The sequence below is a fragment of the Lycium barbarum genome, chromosome 2 (assembly GCF_019175385.1).
Source record: "Lycium barbarum isolate Lr01 chromosome 2, ASM1917538v2, whole genome shotgun sequence".
NCBI lineage: Eukaryota > Viridiplantae > Streptophyta > Magnoliopsida > Solanales > Solanaceae > Lycium > Lycium barbarum.
Window position 1 is genome coordinate 60,938,317 of NC_083338.1, and position 18,778 is coordinate 60,957,094.

Consider the following 18,778-nt stretch of genomic DNA (forward strand, 5'->3'; position numbering starts at 1 on the left):
TTCAACCACACATAGTCAAGCTAACATCAATGATTTCACATTCAAATATTAATTCGAAATCATTCTAACATGATTCAAGAACACTTCAAACAATTCAACCAACATACCACTTGTTACACCTCGAAAATTTTTTCGTACTTGTGTGATGAGTTGAACTATGAAGGGCTTGAGTGAATGATGTTTTATTAAGTCGGGAATGGCTAATAAGAATTTTTGGAAATAAGAAAGTCGCGGAAAATTTTCAGTCCAGTGGTCGTATATGGCACTATACGGCCTGTAAAGTGATTTACGGACCGTATAGTGCAATCGTCTTTCAGCTTGCCAAAAATCTCAAGTTCTGCCCAGTGTTGATATGGTTAAATACGACCCAGTTTACGGCCCATAAACTGGTTTACGGACCGTAAACCAGGTCGTAAAATGCCATGTTCCTCAGCCAAAACTTTCTGTTTTTGAAATGATTAAATACGGCCATGGAGGACGGACCGTAAATCAAAATACGGTCCGTATATGGTGGTTTACAATCACTGTTCATCCCGACAAGAATTCATTAAAGATCAGATTTTGTGATTTTTAAAGGGGACTTACGCCTCATTTTAATTCATTATTCATTCAACCAACTCAAGAGACTTCTAGAACTCTCCAAATACTTCCTCCACAAGAATTAAAAAGGATCAAACGAACCATTAAGATCAACACCACCAAATTCATGAAATCAAGTGTAAGAACACAATAAAGGATCATCTAAGTCAAGAAATCCCACAAAGGATGGAACTAGGGTTTTGGTTAATTGAAGTATTTCAACTTAAGGATTGTTCAACCATCATCCAAGGTAAGTTTCATGATTATTCCATGTTGTTTGAAGTATTGGAAAGCTTAGACACTTGAAATGTAGAAGAACATAGAAATGGGTCATTATTGAGTGAATAGTGACATAAATGAATGATAGTGGAATTGAACTATGAATATTGAAGTGTTGTGAGTACAAATACGTTATAAATGATGTTTATATCATGAAACCGGCATTAAATGGATAAAAATGCAAAGACGAGTCATAAGGTTAAATATGGGGGAAATTGAAGGAAAATGGTGGATTTTGCTAAACGCGCGTAAATGTCGATTGTCGATTATGATATTGCGAATAATATTATGACTATTGGGAGTTGATTTAGAACATGAGAAAAGTAGTATGAGCAAAAGAGACGCTGCCCAACTTTTCCTAGAATTAGCGATGCATTCTTATAGTTAGTTTACTAATGTTGATACGAATTCTCTTATGAAGGTAACGACGTGATATCGACGGAGAACAAGTGAGCGATATCTTAGCTAAACGACCAAGGTATGTGAGGCTAGTCCTTCTTTCTAATGGCATGAATCTTTTAACTTGAATCCCTATTCCTTTCATGAGTTCATACATTCTAAGAAGTTAAAAGCTTATACCTATGAATGTCTATATGAGATAAGTTATACGATATGATGACACTAGAATGATGATGATGTTATTCCTTGCCTACACTCACCTTATGTACTAGTCCTTTCAAGGTGAGACAGAATGTCCATAATGGTTCCATAATGTAACCGGGGGATCACGACCTTACGTTGCCCCGATAGAGTAAAGTTGATCATCAGCCTTATACACGCATTATGATAAGATAAGTATTTTATGATAAGCATATTACTATGAGTATTTACGTTAAGCATGTCATGAGCATTTCACACCGTGCCTAGTTGGCCGGGCAGTCACCGCCAAGGCGGGCAGCTATACGGATACACCATGACCTTCGGGCATGGGCAGACACCACTAGTGTGCGGCATGAGATGGTACCCCGGACGCGGGAGGCCTGGACGCGGGCTAATATTATTAATTATCACACCGTTCCGACATGGACGGGCAGCTTGCATATGATGCATACATGTTATGATGATGAGTATGAGTAAGATAGAATGCATTACTTCATTTATGATTATCAGTCAGATCCAGATGTCTCATGTTGATGTTATCCCCATATTATTGATGTCTCCTTTCATTATGTATGCCTCTCATACTCGGTACAATATTCGTACTGACATCCTTTCTTCGGACGTTGTGTTCATGTCCACAGGTAGACAGGGAGGAGAGCTTGGCCCAGGTCCTCAGTAGCTGTCAGCTGATAGATAACACTCCATTGTTCGGAGGTGCTTATGGCTATTCTTTTGATGCACATTCATGTATGCATATTTTGGGCATGACGGAGTCTTGTTCCGTCCATGTATTCATTATGTTAGTAGAGGCTCGTAGATACGCAGTGTGGGTTAGATGGTCTCACAAGATGTTTTCATATGTATGTATATTATTTTGATGGCCGAGAGGCAAAAGTATATAAAGTATTTATGTTTTGATTAAATATGATTTTCCTACAATTGGTATGTAAAATTGATAAAAGAGTATTAAATGAGCAAGACAAGTAGTAGAGTGAGCGGTGCTCGGTAATTTGCTCCGGGTACCCGTCGCGGCCCCTAGCTGGGTCGTGACACCACTTCGCCCGAAACCTTCCAAATTTGACAAGAACAATAACAACACATTTTCTCTTTTCAAATTCATGAACTACACCAACAATTCACATGCTAGCAACATTATTTTCTATAAACACAAGAAGTAGTTTTAAAATCACATTAACTTCTCCAACAAGCCACAAACAATTTCAATACCAATTTGAACCATTAAACCTTCGTTTGCACCATAAAATCTACAACAACAACAACTAAAATACAAAGTAAAATTAATTCATCACTTCTACACAACACAACACACCCATGGCCACCACCCCAAAACACCAAATTCATGGTTTCCATCCATTTCCACACACTACAACATGTACAAAACATTCACAACATATGAAAAAGAAGATTAAGTCTTACCTCTTCCACTTAACTCCATAACTTGGCTAAGGTTGTAATTGGTACAATAAGAGTTTGGCTTGATCCAACAACTATCCCACGTTAAAGAGGACCTTCCAATTGGTTGATTTGCTAGAAGAAAATATTTTTTTGATCAAGATTTTTGGATCTCAATTTTTCCTCCACCATGGCCGAATATGGCCCTTGTTTCTTCTTTTTTCTCCAACCTTCTCCAAGCTTCTAAAGTGAAGATGATAATATGAGAAATTTGTCATCTTTTCCTACATATATTATTAATCCATGTGGGCCATCCCCCACACCACATAACATGGCCACTTGGCCCATTTTGTTTCATGAATTGTAACTTTCCAAAATTCACTTTTAACCCCAAACTTTCCTTAATACTTCCATGATCCACCTTGGGAATTTTCCTTTTTGCCCCTAACCTTTCTTAATATTTTCACATCACAAATTTTCATAAACAACTTGTGTGTTAAACAAGATCAATATATAGCCTTGCCCTTAACTCCTCGCAATTGTCTTGAATTATCCGAATACGCAAAATACGGGATATAACATCCTCCCCCCTTTAAAACATTCGTCCTCGAATGTTCAACTGGCCTTATGGAGGTGTTATAATGCTTCGGGAGGGTCTCTCTTATAGTTGTCCTTTCCTTCATGTCCATTCCTCATCTTTTACCCTATCTTCTTTATAATCGAACTCCTCGGTCTTCACATGGTTCCTCATTCCATGTCATGGGTTTTCTAATCAACTGCGCCCACTCATTATCCTTGTCTTTCGTACTCCCACATGTTCTTCCTATTTGGCTCTTATATCTACATTTATAGGACTCTTAGTGCACTTCCCAGGGGGTCACCCATCCCAAAATTTCTCTCGTCCTAGCACGCTTGACCTTGAAACTTCGATGAAATCCAGTGCATTAATGGCTATATAATCGCATCCACCTCTTCGCGTGACCTTCATTACATGATCTGAAGCAAATCGAAGTCTCACATATTCCGACACATTCTCGTAACACGTCTTTCTCCTTAACAATTACTAATTTAGCCCTTTCAATCCCTAATATTTACCTTGACTTTCATTCCCCCGACTTTACATTTCAATCATATTTTAATATTCTCACCTTATCCAACATGCCTCTTCCGCACCGTTACTTACCATTGTACTTTGTAACTGCTAATGTCATCGGTCGCTTCCTTCTGTCGATGTCGCCCTTTAGCTGAAATCAAAAGTTAGTACTAGGGACTTCATTTCCTACGACTGGGCTCTATCGCACGATCTTAGATATGACCGAAAGAATGACACCCTATTAATGTCTCGTAGCCTCCTGTTTATAGATGTGGTGCACAACACACCGATAAACAAGACTCTACTAGACACGACTTTGCAGACAACCCCTAGGACGACCTGCTCTGATACCACCTTGTCACACCCTAATCTTGAAAAGGCATGATGGGCACCCGACTCTCATCAGAGTCGAGCGAACCCTTTAACGTTCGCTTTACCAAAATCTGTCATTTCAAAAACTTTTAAATCATGGAACTTTTCCAAATAGAGATCACTGTCTTTATACAGATTATGAAAAACTTTCAATCAACTATGTACTTCTTACCAACTAGGATCATTTGAAAATACATACTATTTTAACATCTATAAATGATTCGCACTTCTCGACGCCCTATCCACAGGACACTGTCTGCAAAGTTTCTAACATATAAAAAATACCATGACATAAATACTTGACTCGGCAACACTCCGAACTGAGATGGAGCTCGCCAATCCCGCTGGAACACTTTCTAGCACAGTCTTCTACTCATCTGGGTGTACCTGCGTGGCATGAAACGCAGCCCCCGAAGAAAGGGGGTCAGTATGGAATATGTACTGAATATGTAAAGCATCACTGAGTCATAATCATATCTTAATCTAGGAGAGAAGAAATCACAATCAAACTCAATACCTGCAGCCTTCGTTGGAAGAAGCGTAAATGTATACACGAGGTCTCAAAACAGTCCTTGTGTCATGACCCAACTCCGTAGGCCACGACTAGTGTCCGTGCTGGACACTCAAACGTACCAAATAACCCAAATTAGCAACCGACAGAATATTTTCAAATATAGAAGTCATTTGGCGTTAATAATAACCATAAATGAACCGACACCGTACATGGAAACCGATGAGGCTGTCACAGATCATATCATACCCAAACATATACAGAACCCACACAAGTATGTCTACAGACCTCTACAGATTATAACAAAATCATAAGACGGGACAGGGCCCCGTCATACCCCTGAATCGCATACATATATATAATATAGCGGCAGACTGTACCAATATACAGGCTCTGAACAAAAGAGCGCTCCCAATATAGCAGAATAGATGTCCTAGGCAGGCGATCAGCAAATCTGTCTTCTGTACCTGCGCGGCATGAAAATGCAGCCCCCGAAGAAAGGGGGTCAGTACGAAATATGTACTGAGTATGTAAAGCACAGAACGTAGTGAACAAAGTCATAATCAAAGTAGAAGGTACAGAAAATGGACAAAATGTACAGATTAGCAAAATGCTGATCATAAAGTATAAATAGTATTTATTGAAAACATATGACGTACCTGGTCCCAATACGGAACAAGATCATAACCGAAACAGAACTTACAGAGAAGTGAGTGACATCCGAAGTATCAAATGCATATTTTCGAAACATGAGGAGTGTGTTCAGAAACATATACCATATCATGTCCGGCCCCTGCCAAGGGCTTGGCGAAACAGAACGTGGCCACCCCCCGACGCTGGTGCCACCATACATAAGGAACCGAGTAGGGGATAACCCCGTAACATAACATATCATATCATATCAGATGGCCATATCAGATCATATCATATCAGAATGTGTGTACATGGAACAGCATACTCCAAAACCCATGTGCATATATACCTGCCCCCTCACATCGAGGCACGGCGAACAATGCATTGGAATACGCTTGACAACATATCCTGGGCCGGGCTCAGTGTGGGAAACATTGAGGCATCCACGAATGGAGTAGTGAGAAACCAAATGCAATAAAAGTATCATGGATTTCCAGAGACTCAATGAGGCATATCGAATGAGAAATCAAATCGATGAAGTCGGACGAAATCATAGTAAGCGTATGTTATGTGTCATGATGAATCACAGAAAAATAGTATTCCTGAAATCCTTTTCATATTCCAAAATGGTTTACCAGACTCGAGGGAATCATTAGAATAATTTCCTTTCAGTAGTTAGAAGGATAGTCAAAACACTTCATTTTATATTGTTAGAAAATAAGGCAATAGTGTAATAAAAGAGCAAAGCGGGAATAGTAGGAAAATAATTGTAATACGAGATATCGTACTTTTACAGAGACTCAATATAGTATTCAGAATAAGTATCATTAGTAGTTGGAAAAATAGTTAGGACGTTTTCTTAAAAATCACTTGAAATCAAGTGGCAACTCATCATAAGGGTAAAATCGGAAATAGTGGCACCTCGGAACAAGCAAGGCGGTGGGCTCCAATCACGCATTTTAAGCTTATGGGGTCACCTACGAAGGTTCTACGGACATTCTGTAGCTTTCCAAATAGTTTAGGGAAAGTTTGCATAATTTTCAAGAAAGCATACCAAAAGAACTCAATCTTACTGAAGGAAAAAGTGACATTTTCAATTGCGGATTCCGATGGGAAGAAAGTCTTTCGAGGCCCGAATCCGCTTCTAATATACCTAGGGCATGCCAAAAGAAGGATCGGGGTAGCTTTACATACCTTTTTCGCACTTTACGCCTTTCCAAGTTCACTTCCCGTTTCGTCCAAAATCTGCAAATGGTCACATTTGCCAATTGTGAGTTATAGATGCTACGAATTCAACTTACTCATATTTTCCTACCGAAATTTCGGCAGCACTTCCCCTATATATATAACATCCCCGAGAATTCGACTCGGCCAAAATAGTCAACAACAACCCAACAACAACAACAACTACTACAAAACATACAATATGGCACAACTAACCTTCTTTCCGACATAATGTCATACCCTTCATTCCAACTTCATATTTTCAAATCGATGTCAACATTCTCGTATTCATTACTAATTAAGATCATTACAACATAATTTAGAAGCATTGCATATCGTTTTCTCAAATTATACACACGATATACATAATATACAAACTTCCCGCCAAAGCCATAATTTATCCAAAGTTTCTAATCTTTGGCATACACATTCATAACATGTTTCCATCTTCCAAATTCATCAATAATCATCATAACTTGCAACCTAACCACTTCATTTTCATAATGTCATAAAATCGTACCGAAACGACATAAGCTTCTACATTCCATTTCCATGCAAACTCATATCATTTTACTTTCATTTACATTGCAAGAATCACAATAACACAACTAACATGTTAATCAAATTAAACCATTCCCATTCCACTAAGGTACCACACGGCTACATCCCTATATTTCCAACTTCTATTAAATTCATTCAACTTTCATTTCCAATGTGCATTTCACCACAACCACAACTAGAATACAACATACATTCAATTCACCATAAACACACATTGTATGCACACACATGGCCATAAACCATATTCCATACCCACTTTGAAATCTTCCATTTTTCCATACTTTCAACTCATTTCTACATACTGCAACACAAAAAAAAACCTTCATAACATCATAAAAATGAATGAATTCTTACCTTTTTCCCTAATCTTCTTCACTTGAATATGAAGTCAACTTGAAGGAATAAGTGCTCCTTCTTCCAAAACAATTGCACCATGTTGTAGAGGACCCTTAAATTAGTGGTAAAACCACAAGAGAATAATTTTTGGATCATAATTTTTGGGAGGTGAAAATGGGGCAAGAGGGCCGAATGCCCTCAATTCTCTTGCTCTTGTTTGTCTTGTTTTTCTCCTTGTTAATTTCTTGAAGTTTCTATATGATAATGACCCTTATATAATTTGCACATGGAAAATTAATTAAAGTGGTGGGTTGGGCCCTAGTTGGCCGGCCACCCCTCTCTTGTTGGGCCAAAATTTTCATCCTTTATTTTGAGCCCAATTAATGATAATTCTCGTTTTGTAATTCCCGAAATTCCAATTTTTGCCCTTGGCCTCCCTCCGTGATTCCACATCCATATTTTCATAAACAACACACACATATAATAATTCAATTCAACATATGGCCTTATTCCTTATAAATCAAAATTATCTCGATTTTTTCCCGAATACGCGAAAGTACGGGATATAACATCCTCCCCCCCTTTAGAACATTCGTCCTCGAATGTTAGATTAAGCTTATAGGGTCTGTAAGTACTTCGGGGGAGTTTCTTTTACAGCCCGCACAATTGATACACATTCTCCTTGAATTTAATCAAATAAGGAATTTAGATCACCTGTGGGCATAAGAAATAAGTGAGGACACTTCTTTTCATTCCGTCCTCTACTTCTTAGGTCATTGCTTACCATAAGACCTTAACAGGGGGTATATCTTTAGTACGCAATCTCTGCGCCTGGCGATTCAGAATAATTACAGGTCGTCCTTCACCAGACAATTCCTCCGTCCCATGAATATCATTCACTGGAAATATTCTAGAGGGATCACCAACACATTTACGGAACATGGATACATGAAGTACCAGATGTACCGCTTCCAGACCAGATGGTAGATCTAGCCCGTGAGCGACATTCTCAATTCTTCGAACAATCCGATAAGGCCTAATATATCGTGGACTGGACTTACTCTCTTTACCGAATCGCATTATGCCTTTCATAGGCGATACTTTTCAAAAATACTCAATCACCGACCTGGAACTCCAAGGGTCGATGTCGTTTATCAGAATATGACTTCTGTCGACTCGAAGCTGCTAATTGTCTCTCTCGGATAAGTTTCGCTTTATCAACGACCTGCTGGATTATATCTGGACCGATTAATTCTGTTTCGCCAATATCAAACTAACCGATGAGTGACCTGAATTTTCTGCCATACAAAGCCTCATAGGGACATCTGGATGCTAGAATAGTAGCTGTTATTATAAGCAAACTCGAACAATGGCAGTTGATCATCCCAGCTACCTACGAAATCAATATTACAGGCCCGCAACATATCTTCTAGCGTCTGCCTAGTGTGCTCGGCCTGTCCGTCGCTCTGAGGGTGGAATACTGTGCTCAGACTTACCTGAGCCATTAATCCTTCCTGGGAACAGATCCCCCCGAAATTAGTCATAACTGAGTACCTCTGGCAGTGACAATAGATATAGGAACTCCGTGGAGTCTCACTATTCCTTTAGTACATATAGTCTGGCACAATCCTCACCTGAATAAGTGGTTCCGACGGGGAGAAAATGAGCTGGTTTTTATCAGCCTATCAACCATACCACGTATGGAAATCATACTTCCGAGGAATGCAGGACAAACCCGTAATAAGATCCATATTAATTATATCCCACTTCCAAATCAGAATTTCTATTTCCTGAAACAGTCCACCCGGTTTCTGATGCTAAATTTTGACTTGTTGACAATTCGGGCACTGGGCAACGAGCCTTGGGATGTCCTGTCTCATACTATTCCATCAGTATAGGCATCCGAGATCATAGTACACTTTAGTAGATTCAGGATAAACAAAATACCGAATATTATGCGCTCTGCTCAGAATTGGCTGTTGCGGCCCTTCAATGTCGGGCACACATAGTCTGCCTTCGTATAACCATACCCATCAGGTGAAACCTCGAACTGGGTCTTTTTATTTGTTGAAGGTCGTCTCTCTACCATACCAAATAGACTCCTCAAACTGACACTGTTTTTACCTCTCCATAATCGATGATTCTGCAACTTCTCAGACGAAAATTCCGTTATCTTCAGAACCGACCAAACGGACTCCTAGGCTAGCCGACTAATGAGTTTTACAAACCAATTCTTTGTTTCCGAATGTACGCCGGTCAATGCCGTCTATAGGTTCACAACTAAGTGCGTTTGTCACAACGTCAGCCCTTCTAGGGTGGCACAAAATATTAACGTCATAATTTTTCAATAATTCGAACCATCTTTTCTGTCGCGAATTCAACTCCTATGGCTTAGAATATACTGGAGGCTCTTATGGTCCGTATAAATATAAACGTGGACCCCATGTAAGTGATGCCGCCATATCTTTAAAACATGAATCTCTGTGGCTAATTCCAGATCATGAGCGAAATAATTTCCCTCGTGCGGTCTGAGCTGCCGGGGAAACATAGGCTATAATCTGACCATTCTCAGAGAACTACGTATTTCAGTCGATGTCGAAGGCCTAGGTCAATTCTTTATCGCTTAAATCTTCTATGTGCCAATTGTTTCTACTTATACTTACTTTACTTCCATTCACTCCCCCTCTTTGGGGTTATACTTATACCATATCCATATCTTTTCTTTCTAACCTACAACTTGATTTCCTCCGTACGAGACCTTAACAGAATCACAATTATATAGTACACAATCTTATCTGATAGTTGGCAATCAAGTAATGTAATTAAGGTAGCTGTTTATCTCTTAGTAATCCTTCTTCATTCATACACATTCCTTATCTGTCGTTCTATTTTCTCGATAATCGAATTATTCGATATTCACATGATTCATCATTTCATGCCATAAGTTTTCCTTTGTCCTGCGCTATTTCATTTTAGTCCTCTTTCGCAATTAACATCGTGCTTTGCCCGTCGACTCTTTTAGAGGCTCCACTTAGTCACGTTTCTTACGGTTCACCCCTTTTTTTTTTGACATTTTGATCTCCTTACCTCCCTCTCAACTATTCTCTTTTCTTTCCAAACATCATTGTATTAGAATCTTCCAATCTCAACCAGTAGTAAAATCAATATCAATCTACTTCGTAACATCTATACCATACCTTTCCCCTTTTCTCGTAAATTCTGTCTAGTCAATGTTTTCCATATATTACAACAATGGCTATCAGGGTCCGCCAATCAATCAACACAGTCATAAATGGGGCCCTATAAAGTTTCTAGCCATATCACACATCCTAATTCCCTTTTGGTTACCCAGAATTTCCTATTCGTCTCTCATATCTAAGTTTGCGAAAATTTTTGTACATTTCCCAAGGGGTCACCCATCCCAGAATTGCTCTGGCCCTGGCACGCTTAACCTCACAACTTTAATGAATTTAGGCACGTTAAGGCCGGTATAATTGCACCAATTGCCCTGCACGTCTTTTGTCACTTAATTTAAGACAAGTCGGGGTCTTGACAGCTTTTCAGAACGTTCTAGTAACGGGTCCCACCCCGACCTAGCGAAAATTCTTTTATTTTTCTGACTATATCGTCTTCAATACTTACCTCCATGTATATATATTATATATATATGAGTCGTGAGCGAACCACTCAATTCTCGATTGCTTGTCATACGTTTTGTATTCTTCCAATTAGAGGAAACTTGCTCGTCGAACATTTTTGCCCTTCCGTATATTTTGCCCTTCACATGGGCTATGCTAAAACAAAATGGGGTTAGAACATATTTCTGGTCCCTCCAAATAAATTGTGAATTCGTTACTCGTATATGCTTTATTGAGATAAAAATTTTCCGATAAGGGTAATGCTTCTTACAAATAACATGGAGGGTACCTCTTAAACTTTTAATCCACCATAATAGATTCATCCTATCGGTATCGACCTTCAAGACAGGTTAAGAATTTATATCTCATTTCCCTTTTCGTATTTCTAGAAAAATTTGGGCAGAGGTTCCCCTGTATTTCTTACTATCCCAAAACCTGTACACAGGAAATACCAATCATGCCTCACAGGGCCAACACATATACATATATACATATCATATCACGGCGCATAACAGCCACACGGGGCTAACAATTCCAAATAAAAAGTATCAGAATGCCGAGGCTTACCTCACATGCCCAACTCGAACTGCACCTGCTACACTTTCCACGTTTGTTTCTCTTTTCAATCCTTAACTTTATGTTTCAATCGTATTTCAAACACCTCACCCAGCATACATCTTTCATACCATTACTTACCTGTGTACTGTGTAGCTTCCAATATCATCAGTCGCTGTCTTACGTCGATACCGTTCTCCAGCTGCAATCAAGGGTTAGTAAAGAAAGAAATTCAATTCCTACAGCTGGCTCTATCGCACGATCTAAGAATCAAAGAAAGGTAACACCCTAAATGTCCTGTAACCTCCTGTCTATAAATGTGGTGCACAACACATCGATAAACAAGACTCTACTAGACACGGTCTGTAGACACTCCGAGGACGAACCGCTCTGATACCACTTTTGTCACGACCCAACTCCGTAGGCCGCGACTAGTGTCCGTGCTGGACATTCAAAAGTACCCAATAACCCAAATTAGCAACCGACAGAATATTTTAAAATATAGAAGTCGTTTGGCGTTAATAATAACCATAAATGAACCGACACCGTACATGGAAACCGATGAGGCTGTCACAGATCATATCATACCCAAAGATATACAGAACCCACACAAGTATGTCTACAGACCTCTACAGATCATAACAAAATCATAAGACGGGACAGGGCCCCGTCATACCCCTGAATCGCATACATATATATAATATAGCGGCAGACTGTACCAATATACAGGCTCTGAACAAAAGAGCGCTCCCAATATAGGAGAATAGATGTCCTAGGCAGGCGATCAGCAAATCTGTCTTCTGTACCTGCGCGGCATGAAAACGCAGCCCCCGAAGAAAGGGGGTCAGTACGAAATATGTACTGAGTATGTAAAGCACGGAACGTAGTGAACAAAGTCATAATCAAAGTAGAAGGTACAGAAAATGGACAAAATGTACAGATTAGCAAAATGCTGATCATAAAGTATAAATAGTATTTGTTGAAAACATATGTCGTACCTGGTCCCAATACGGAACAAGATCATAACCGAAACAGAACATACAGAGAAGTGAGTGACATCCGAAGTATCAAATGCATATTTTCGAAACATGAGGAGTGTGTTTAGAAACATATACCATATCATGTCCGGCCCCTGCCAAGGGCTCGGCGAAACAGAACGTGGCCACCCCCCGACGTTGGTGCCACCATACATTTGGAACCGAGTAGGGGATAACCCCGTAACATAACATATCATATCATATCAGATGGCCATATCAGATCATATCATATCAGAATGTGTGTACATGGCACAGCATACTCCAAAACCCATGTACATATATACCTGCCCCCTCACATCGAGGCACGGCGAACAATGCATTGGAATACGCTTGACAACATATCCTGGCCCGGGCTCAGTGTGGGAAACATTGAGGCATCCACGAATGGAGTAGTGAGAAACCAAATGCAATAAAAGTATCATGGATTTCCAGAATCTCAATGAGGCATATCAAATGACAAATCAAATCAATGAAGTCGGACGAAATCATAGTAAGCGTATGTTATGTGTCATGATGAATCACAGAAAAATAGTACTCCTGAAATCCTTTTCATATTCCAAAATGGTTTACCAGACTCGAGGGAATCATTAGAATAATTTCCTTTCAGTAGTTAGAAGGATAGTCAAAACACTTCATTTTATATTGTTAGAAAATAAGGCAATAGTGTAATAAAAGAGCAAAGCGGGAATAGTAGGAAAATAATTGTAATACGAGATATCGTACTTTTACAGAGACTCAATATAGTATTCAGAATAAGTATCATTAGTAGTTGGAAAAATAGTTAGGACGTTTTCTTAAAAATCACTTGAAATCAAGTGGCAACTCATCATAAGGGTAAAATCGGAAATAGTGGCACCTCGGAACAAGCAAGGCGGTGGGCTCCAATCACGCATTTTAAGCTTATGGGGTCACCTACGAAGGTTCTACGGACATTCTGTAGCTTTCCAAATAGTTTAGGGAAAGTTTGCCTAATTTTCAAGAAAGCATACCAAAAGAACTCAATCTTACTGAAGGAAAAAGTGACATTTTCAATTGCGGATTCCGATGGGAAGAAAGTCTTTCGAGGCCCGAATCCGCTTCTAATATACCTAGGGCATGCCAAAAGAAGGATCGGGGTAGCTTTACATACCTTTTTCGCACTTTACGCCTTTCCAAGTTCACTTCCCGTTTCGTCCAAAATCTGCAAATGGTCACATTTGCCAATTGTGAGTTATAGATGCTACGAATTCAACTTACTCATATTTTCCTACCGAAATTTCGGCAGCACTTCCCCTATATATATAACATCCCCGAGAATTCGACTCGGCCAAAATAGTCAACAACAACCCAACAACAACAACAACTACTACAAAACATACAATATGGCACAACTAACCTTCTTTCCGACATAATGTCATACCCTTCATTCCAACTTCATATTTTCAAATCGATGTCAACATTCTCGTATTCATTACTAATTAAGATCATTACAACATAATTTATAAGCATTGCATATCGTTTCCTCAAATTATACACACGATATACATGATATACAAACTTCCCGCCAAAGCCATAATTTATCCAAAGTTTCTTATCTTTGGCATACACATTCATAACATGTTTCCATCTTCCAAATTCATCAATAATCATCATAACTTGCAACCTAACCACTTCATTTTCATAATGTCATAAAATCGTACCGAAACGACATAAGCTTCTACATTCCATTTCCATGCAAACTCATATCATTTTACTTTCATTTACATTGCAAGAATCACAATAACACAACTAACATGTTAATCAAATTAAACCATTCCCATTCCACTAAGGTACCACACGGCTACATCCCTATATTTCCAACTTCTATTAAATTCATTCAACTTTCATTTCCAATGTACATTTCACCACAACCACAACTAGAATACAACATACATTCAATTCACCATAAACACACATTGTATGCACACACATGGCCATAAACCATATTCCATACCCACTTTGAAATCTTCCATTTTTCCATACTTTCAACTCATTTCTACATACTGCAACACAAAAAAAAACCTTCATAACATCATAAAAATGAATGAATTCTTACCTTTTTCCCTAATCTTCTTCACTTGAATATGAAGTCAACTTGAAGGAATAAGTGCTCCTTCTTCCAAAACAATTGCACCATGTTGTAGAGGACCCTTAAATTAGTGGTAAAACCACAAGAGAATAATTTTTGGATCATAATTTTTGGGAGGTGAAAATGGGGCAAGAGGGCCGAATGCCCTCAATTCTCTTGCTCTTGTTTGTCTTGTTTTTCTCCTTGTTAATTTCTTGAAGTTTCTATATGATAATGACCCTTATATAATTTGCACATGGAAAATTAATTAAAGTGGTGGGTTGGGCCCTAGTTGGCCGGCCACCCCTCTCTTGTTGGGCCAAAATTTTCATCCTTTATTTTAAGCCCAATTAATGATAATTCTCGTTTTGTAATTCCCGAAATTCCAATTTTTGCCCTTGGCCTCCCTCCGTGATTCCACATCCATATTTTCATAAACAACACACACATATATTAATTCAATTCAACATATGGCCTTATTCCTTATAAATCAAAATTATCTCGAATTTTTCCCGAATACGCGAAAGTACGGGATATAACACCTTGAGTAAATAATGCAAGCGAACACACATTCTTTTAAGTAAATGATGCAATCTAACACACTTGCTACTTCCGACAGGCTAAACAAAATAGTCCCTTCGGACGGCCGCTTCCGGCATAGTAATGATGATGGCCCATTCGGGCAGCCGTTCCGGCATAATAATGATAATGGCCCCTTCGGGCAGCCGCTTCTGGCATAATAATGATAATGGCCCCTTCGGGCATGCTGGTTCCGACATAATACTACCCTGGCACCTTCGGGTATGCCGGTCCCGACATAATAATGATAATGGCCCCTTCGGGCATGCATGTAAATATGCAAATGCATGAAAATCTTTGAATGATCCACAACATAAACTGAGGCCATATGTTATACAGCACGCTCAGACATAAGCTGAGGCCATCGCACACTCAGTGATCAGCTGAGGCCATAGCACACTCAGACTTAAGCCGAGGCCATATGTTATATAACACGCTCAGTCACGTCAGGAAATCATCCAATAGCTTAGGCTCGAAAATCTCGCACCCCTTTCGGAGTGGTTTTGAAAATTTAAATAGTAAAATCTCGCACCCCCTTTGGAGTGGTTTTGAAAAGTCTGAATAGTAAAATCTCGCACCCCCTTCGGAGTGGTTTTGGAAAGTCTGATTAGTAAAATCTCGCACCCCCTTCGGAGTGGTTTTGGAAATCAACTTTATGTTTCCTTTAGTACAAAACAAATTTTCTTGAAATCATTAGTAAATCACAAACACGTTTCAAGTTGATCCGAGTTAGCATAAGAAAGTTAACAACCATATGCACAAGTAGAGTAGTGCGGAACCATATGCACACAAATCAATTCTAAGACACGATAGACAAGTATACTAATCGACACCTGAAGGTTCAGAAACAAGTTTCGGGTCAATCCGACTTAGTATAAGAAAGTTATGAGCGTTTGAAGTACAGAACCTCCTACGAACGTTTCAGAAGCTATTTTTGGAAAATTAAAGCAACGATCATACCAAGTACCTTTTAAATATCGCTATGGACATCATTCATTATAGAACCCCCCTTGAACATTTCTAAAACAATCCGAGTTCGCTTATGGAATTTATGAACGTTATTCACTATAGAAACCTCTACGAACATTTCCAAAACAATCCAAGTTAGCACATGAAAGCTATGAACGTTATTCATTATAGAAACCTGTACGACCATTTTCAAGCAATCCGAGACCGTCTACGAAAGTTAGGGACATTACTACTTAGAGAACTCTTTAGATTTTTCTTGTTATTCCATCATACAATAAGCTTGGCTATACTAAGTATACTCACATCAAGAAATGAATAAGAATCATTACCAAGCTCGGAATCATGAATAGAGTTACCCCAAGATAAGTATCATAGCTTACTTAGCTCTAGGACATGCCAAAAGAAAGAAAGGTAAGCTTTACATACCTTTCCCACGTCCAATTAGCTATGCTCATTCGTCCAAACTTGCTAGTCTACATTCAAGAGAATTGACATAATCATTAGACTCATCGACATATGCTTGGCTTAATCCTTCAAATGAATTGATTTATATTCTGCCGAAATTTCGGCAGCATTTCCCCTGTAAATACACCATCCCCGAGAATCTAACTCGACCAATTTATCAACAACAAATCCGAGAATTCAACTCGGCCAAATTATCAACAACAATACCAACAATCATATCTCCAACTTCAACAATTATTTCAAATGCATTCTAACACTAGCAATCCTTTCTACACAATTCGACGGCATTTCATTTATATTCAATTCAACCACACATAGTCAAGCTAACATCAATGATTTCACATTCAAATATTAATCCGAAATCATTCTAACATGATTCAAGAACACTTCAAACAATTCAACCAACATACCACTTCACCCGAAACCTTCCAAATTCGACAAGAACAATAAAAACACATTTTCTCCTTTCAAATTCATGAACTACACCAACAATTCACATGCTAGCAACATTATTTTCTATAAACACAAGAAGTAGTTTTAAAATCACATTAACTTCTCCAACAAGCCACAAACAATTTCAATACCAATTTGAACCATTAAACCTTCATTTGCACCATAAAATCTACAACAACAACAATTAAAATACTAAGTAAAATTAATTCATCACTTCTACACAACACAACACACCCACGGCCACCACCCCAAAACACCAAATTCATGGTTTCCATCCATTTCCACACACTACAACATGTACAAAACATTCACAACATATGAAAAAAAAGATTAAGTCTTACCTCTTCCACTTAACTCCACAACTTGGCTAAGGTTGTAATTGGCACAATAAGAGTTTGGCTTGCTCCAACAACTATCCCAAGTTAAAGAGGACTTTCCAATTGGTTGATTTGCTAGAAGAAAATATTTTTTTGATCAAGATTTTTGGATCTCAATTGTTCCTCCACCATGGCCGAATATGGCCCTTGTTTCTTCTTTTTTCTCCAACCTTCTCTAAGCTTCTAAAGTGATGATGATAATATGAGAAATTTGTCATCTTTTCCTACATATATTATTAATCCATGTGGGCCATCCCCCACACCACATAACATGGCCACTTGGCCCATTTTGTTTCATGAATTGTAACTTTCCAAAATTCACTTTTAACCCCAAACTTTCTTTAATACTTCCATAAGCCACCTTGGGAATTTCCCTTTTTGCCCCTAACCTTTCTTAATATTTCCACATCACAAATTTTCATAAACAACTTGTGTGTTAAACAAGATCAAAATATAGCCTTGCCCTTAACTCCTCGCAATTGTCTTGAATTATTCGAATACGCAAAATACGGGATATAACAATAATACTGAAGAAGCTGCTTGATAGGAAGAGAAGGACATGAAAAAGATATACCCTCACGTATTCCCTATTTCAGGTATGTGCTGAATCATCTATTTATTGGAAATTACGCAAGTGTTGGCTAATGGTATGAAGCAGTGTTATGCTTTTATATTTAAGTAATCTAGTTGTGAGGATCATGTTGTATTGTTTGGGTGTTAGCTGCATTTTTCATTTCTTTGTGATCGCCTAATTACAAAGGAAACTCTGACTATTGTTTGTAAATTTGGGGACTTAGTGGAAATTTTAGGCTATAACTCCCATTCGAGGATGAATGATACCAAGGGGAGATACTAACACTACATAAATTCGGGTTAGGTTTGAATCCATTACGAGAGTGATAATGTGACATTTTATCTATGCGAAGTCCTATCGAAGTCAGATTGGGTATAAATTGTTACACCTCGCAGCTTGGTATGTTGACTTATGGTTAAGTAAAACCACTTTGGAATATAAGGA